General features: G+C 32.0%; 1 protein-coding gene across 1 annotated transcript in view; it reads left to right on the top strand.

The window, feature by feature from the left end:
- The window catches only part of LOC130048046 (histone deacetylase 6-like), a 72,874-nt gene extending 68,443 nt beyond the window's left edge, over window positions 1-4,431 (top strand). The window contains exon 30 of the mRNA XM_056144058.1: window positions 1-4,431. This exon is cut by the window's left edge and continues 72 nt beyond it. The gene's annotated coding sequence lies outside the window, so the exon portion shown is untranslated.
- Window positions 4,432-4,789: the final 358 nt, after the last annotated feature.

Here is a 4,789-nt window from a genome sequence, read left to right as displayed (position 1 = left end):
AGAGGGCCAAACTTAGCAGCGACCAGCGCTGTCCGCATTCGTGTTTAGCTGACCTGGGTGCTGAGGGCTGGACCTGGTGACCAGTGTTATCTATAGTCATATTTAACTTACCAGGCAGCAGAGTGGGGTGGACATAAAGACCGAAGTTGCCTACAGCCATTTATCTACCCTCATTTATCTTCATGACCTTTGACCTTTACAATCTACAGTTATGTGTCTTAATATTGCTATTTCCTGTGTTCATCATTGATGTGTATTTGTGGTAATGTACGGGGATGAAAGCAGATAAGAAGATTATCTCTGCTGGGTCAAAGCTGTGTACATGTGTGTGTGTACTGATATCTAGATCAGATATGTCAGTCTCCTTGGGTTATTTTTCATTTTCCTAGGAACTGGATGATTATTTTATTTTATTTATTGTTTTCATAATTTGCAACGTATCTTGCAAATGATAGATGTTGGTAAAATGTTTTTATGATTTTTAAAAGTAACATTGTTTCTATGGCTTGGTGATTTTAATGTTGTTTTTTTTTCATGAAGTAAATTTGTACAGCAGTCCTGCTCATGCCGTGGAAACGAAAGATAACAAGGATGCTAAGTTCAATATACAGTATTATATAGATACATACACTGCATATTACTGTTTGTGATCAAGTGATCTCAGATTGAACATGAAATGATAATTGTTGAAGTGGGTCACTCGACCATCTAAGGTAGATTTATCCATGTGTGATGTCATGGGTTTTTAAAAATATCTTTATTTAATTAATCTTTGTGCATTATCGAAACATAATATCTTTCAGGGGAATTTTATTCACTGGATAAAATATAAAATCTGGTAAACTATTGACAATGAAAAAGTTTAAATTTTTCATAGATGATTATTATTTATAGTGAAAAAAAATGTCAAGGGCAACAACTCCTATGCTGGTATTTCTTCTAGTGTATGTCTGTTATACAATGACTTCCCCAATATCCACAAATGATTTATACATATTTATATATTAGCCGTTTTTTTAACTGTTCATATTAAAAATTTGTCATTTTAAGAAGTTTTTATCTATTTTTTATTATTCTATTATATGAAAATGTGTGATTTTCTGATGTTGAGCTTTACTTCTGTTTTTGTATGTCTGACATGGTGGCAACATATACATTTTCTTCGGTTATTAAGGTAGCTCCACCCTCGTGTGACTTACCAATGTTAATGGTTCAAAGTAGAAAAACTGCATTAATTTCCACATAATATAGTGTGATTTAATCAATAACCAAAGAAAATATATTTGTTCCACCTTTTTAAAGATGCTGAACATACATAAACAGAAGTGTATGTCAACATCAGAAAATTGCAGGATTTCATGACATGATGAAAATACATAAATACTAATTAAAATGACAAAATTTAAATTTGAACAATTTCAGAAAACTGCTTCTTTAAAAGTATATATACATGGATTGTCGATATCAAGAAAATCATTGTATATTATAGACATACAATTGAGAAAATACCAGCATAAGAGTTATTGCCCTTGACAATGCCTTCTTTTAATGTAGGCAATTGATTATGTTTTGAAAATAAAAACTTTTTCAGTATCAAATGGTTTACCAATTTTGTTGTTTATTATACCCAGTGAATACATGTCCCTTACAAGATATATTTCTATCATGCACCAAGTTAAATTGAATAAAGATTTTGCAAAAGTCTCTGACGTCGCCCAAGGGTGGAGCTACCTATACATTTTCAAAATTTATTGAGTCAGTTTTTGAAAGGGGGTGGGTGAAATGGATTTGCATTGAAACATAGTAATGAGAGCAGTACCCCAGGCATTTTAGCACAGAGTATGGCTTGTTGTCTATGAATGCTTTGTTGTAATAGATGAAGAGGAAATTTACTGATTCATTATAAGAAACTGTTTATGTTTCCGAGTTTTAGGTTTTAATTTCCATGTCATAGTGGTCATTTACTTTTCATTCTAATATAGGGGTCATTTGTTTTTTCCATTTTCTCATGCTGTAGAATTTGACTTTTTGTAAAGGTATATGAATTTTATTCAAATCATATGTTATCTGATTTTATTTTTTTTTTTTATTACTGGTCAATGCATGCAAAACTCAAATGTTCAAATTTTGACAAATTTCTACCTCTTATTATGAATATGCAGATTTTATTTTTTATTATCTTTTTTTCTTTCTTTTGTATGTGATAAAAAATAGAATGTTTATTGTGTAATAACTTACTATTAGAAGTGTACATTTAATAAGCAACTCCCTGTCCTATATCTCGAACCTGCGTCAAATCTCGTTCAACATTAAAGACAATTGCACAGGGGTCACATTCAGTTTGAAGATCTACTTTCATTTTGAAGATCTTCCACTTTCAGTTTGATGAAGATCTTCCAGTTTCTGTTTTTAAAGATTTGACAGATGTAGCTCCAATGTTGGATTGCTGTCATTTTGTTCTCATTTGTAGATATAGTTCATGTAATATCTAATTTGAAATGTAGAATTTATTTCATGGAAAGTTTTATGTTCCCATTTTCTTGCCAGCTATTTAGTATCTCTCTGGGAAAGAGAATTTTTATGGTTAGTAGGGCAGTGAAATTTTAGAAATAGAGATTTAGTGTAGAAAAGCAGTGAATGTATATGACTTACATTTAGATTCTGTGTAATGTGATTGTGTGTGATGGCATATGTAGTATTTATCTTTGTGAGGATGTCTTCTGTGGAGGTATTGTACATACAGTATACCACAGTGTATGAGACATGTGAAAGTGTGTAGTATTTATATATGTTTGGGGGGGGGCTACACCCCCCACTCACCCCACCCCCGATCTTATGCAGCCCTTGTATACCTTAGATACCACCAGTCTAAAACTGGCCTGAATGTAATGCTCTAGTTTCAGGATTTCCTTAAATTACTGCTCAGTTTAATCGTAGTTTACTAATCTGCAGATTTTAGAAAAACAAACCTTGTGCTGTCATTCTTTACAGTGGAAGTATTCGATAGTTGGAGTCTAACTTGGTATGGAGATACAGCTCTGTAAAGTATGAGTTACTTGGAACCAAATCAAACACGCAGAATGAATTCTGTTTGCATTGTGCTAATTTGTTTAATATTAATTGTTTATGTGTTAAAGTGTTATACTGTGTGTTAAATTATGTGTGTTTTATAATGTGTGTTAATACTGTGTGTGTTATATTATATCCTGTGTTAGATTTATACCCACGTGTTACATGTATTATAATGTATGTGTTATAGTATACAGTAAAACACAGTTACAGCGAACCTCCAGGGCCAGCGAAAAACAGTTCATTAATACCAAACTTCATTATACAGTAAAACATGGTTATAGCGAACCTCCAGAGCCAGCAAAAAACAGTTCAGTATTACCAAACTTCATTATACAGTAAAACATGGTTATAGCGAAGCTCCAGGGCCAGCGAAAAACAGTTCATTATTACCAAACTTCATTATACAGTAAAACATGGTTATAGTGAACGTCAACGGCCAGCAATAAACAGTTCATTATAACTAAATTTCATCAAATCCAATAAAATGAATGTTATTTCCTTTTCATATGGGAATAAATATTGCTTTGCAATAAACGTGAATTCATTATAAGCGTGTTCATTATAAGTGTGTTCTACTGTATGTGTGTATGATTCTGTGCATGCTTATGATACTGTACATGCTTGTTTTTCAGTGTACAATGTATATGTGTGTTATAATGTACAGATATATGATTTACAGTGTACATTGTATGACTTTACTTTCACAGCGATGCTAGCAGTGCTTTATTTTATCTTAATGAGGTGTTGTAGGGGTACATTAGAGATTTTTACATTTGATAAATTTTATAATCTAATGGAAATATTCAATTTTAATCTCACCAGGTGAAAGTGCTGATTTTATTCTTTATCAATTGATTCAGATTATACACATGTTACTGTCATACAAGATTTATATAATTTGGTTTTATGTAACAAAATATTTCTCCATGAAAATTGAGAATATTTTTTTTTAAAGTTTTCTGTACTTTATGAAGAAGAATATAATGATTTTGTGTGGTGCAGTCATCTATATATATAAATATATGTGTGTGTGTGTATATACATTCTATTTATTGGATTTCATCAGCTGTCTTGTATTCAAATGTATTTCCTGATGAAATGAGTTAGTGGGGTGCGCGTTTGTGAGCGCATGCTACTATTTCAAAGATGTATATCAAGTAAATGCAATAATGTTTTTATTGATTTATACAAGTTCAAGATTATGATGTCACAATCGGTGTGTAATATTTCATGATTGTTTTTCTTCCTCCTTTATTACTGTAAAAAAAAAAAAAAAACAACAAACAAAAACATACAAATGAGGAATTATTTTAATGTGGCTGGTACAGTTTAATAAAGAAAATATGCAAGGAAAAACAAGACTGGTATTTCTTTATGAGAAATGTATGGCGGCCCATAGAATGAGGTGGGGCACCTACTTTTAACTCAGGTGACAGATAAGGCATCTCTCTCTCTGAGAGACAGAAAATTGATGGTAGACAGAGGAGTGGATCAAAAAATCTATACTCCTCATTAAGTCGATGTTTAAATCTTTACCGGTACTTCATATCGAGTCCTGGTAAATAAGGATCTTTGGTTTTCAAGGTCATGGGAAAGTCAATGACATCTGAGTGAAAAGACTTGTTTCCTCCATTCTGTGAATCCTTGTCCAGCTGGTTGATGGAAAGTTCAGAAAAAAAACAACTACATGTACTTACAAGGTGACGTTTCTGTAGGT

The sequence above is a fragment of the Ostrea edulis genome, chromosome 7 (genome assembly GCF_947568905.1).
Source record: "Ostrea edulis chromosome 7, xbOstEdul1.1, whole genome shotgun sequence".
In the NCBI taxonomy this organism is placed as follows: Eukaryota; Metazoa; Mollusca; class Bivalvia; order Ostreida; family Ostreidae; genus Ostrea; species Ostrea edulis.
Note: the sequence above shows the minus strand (reverse complement) of the source record. Positions and strands in the feature narration are given on the sequence as shown.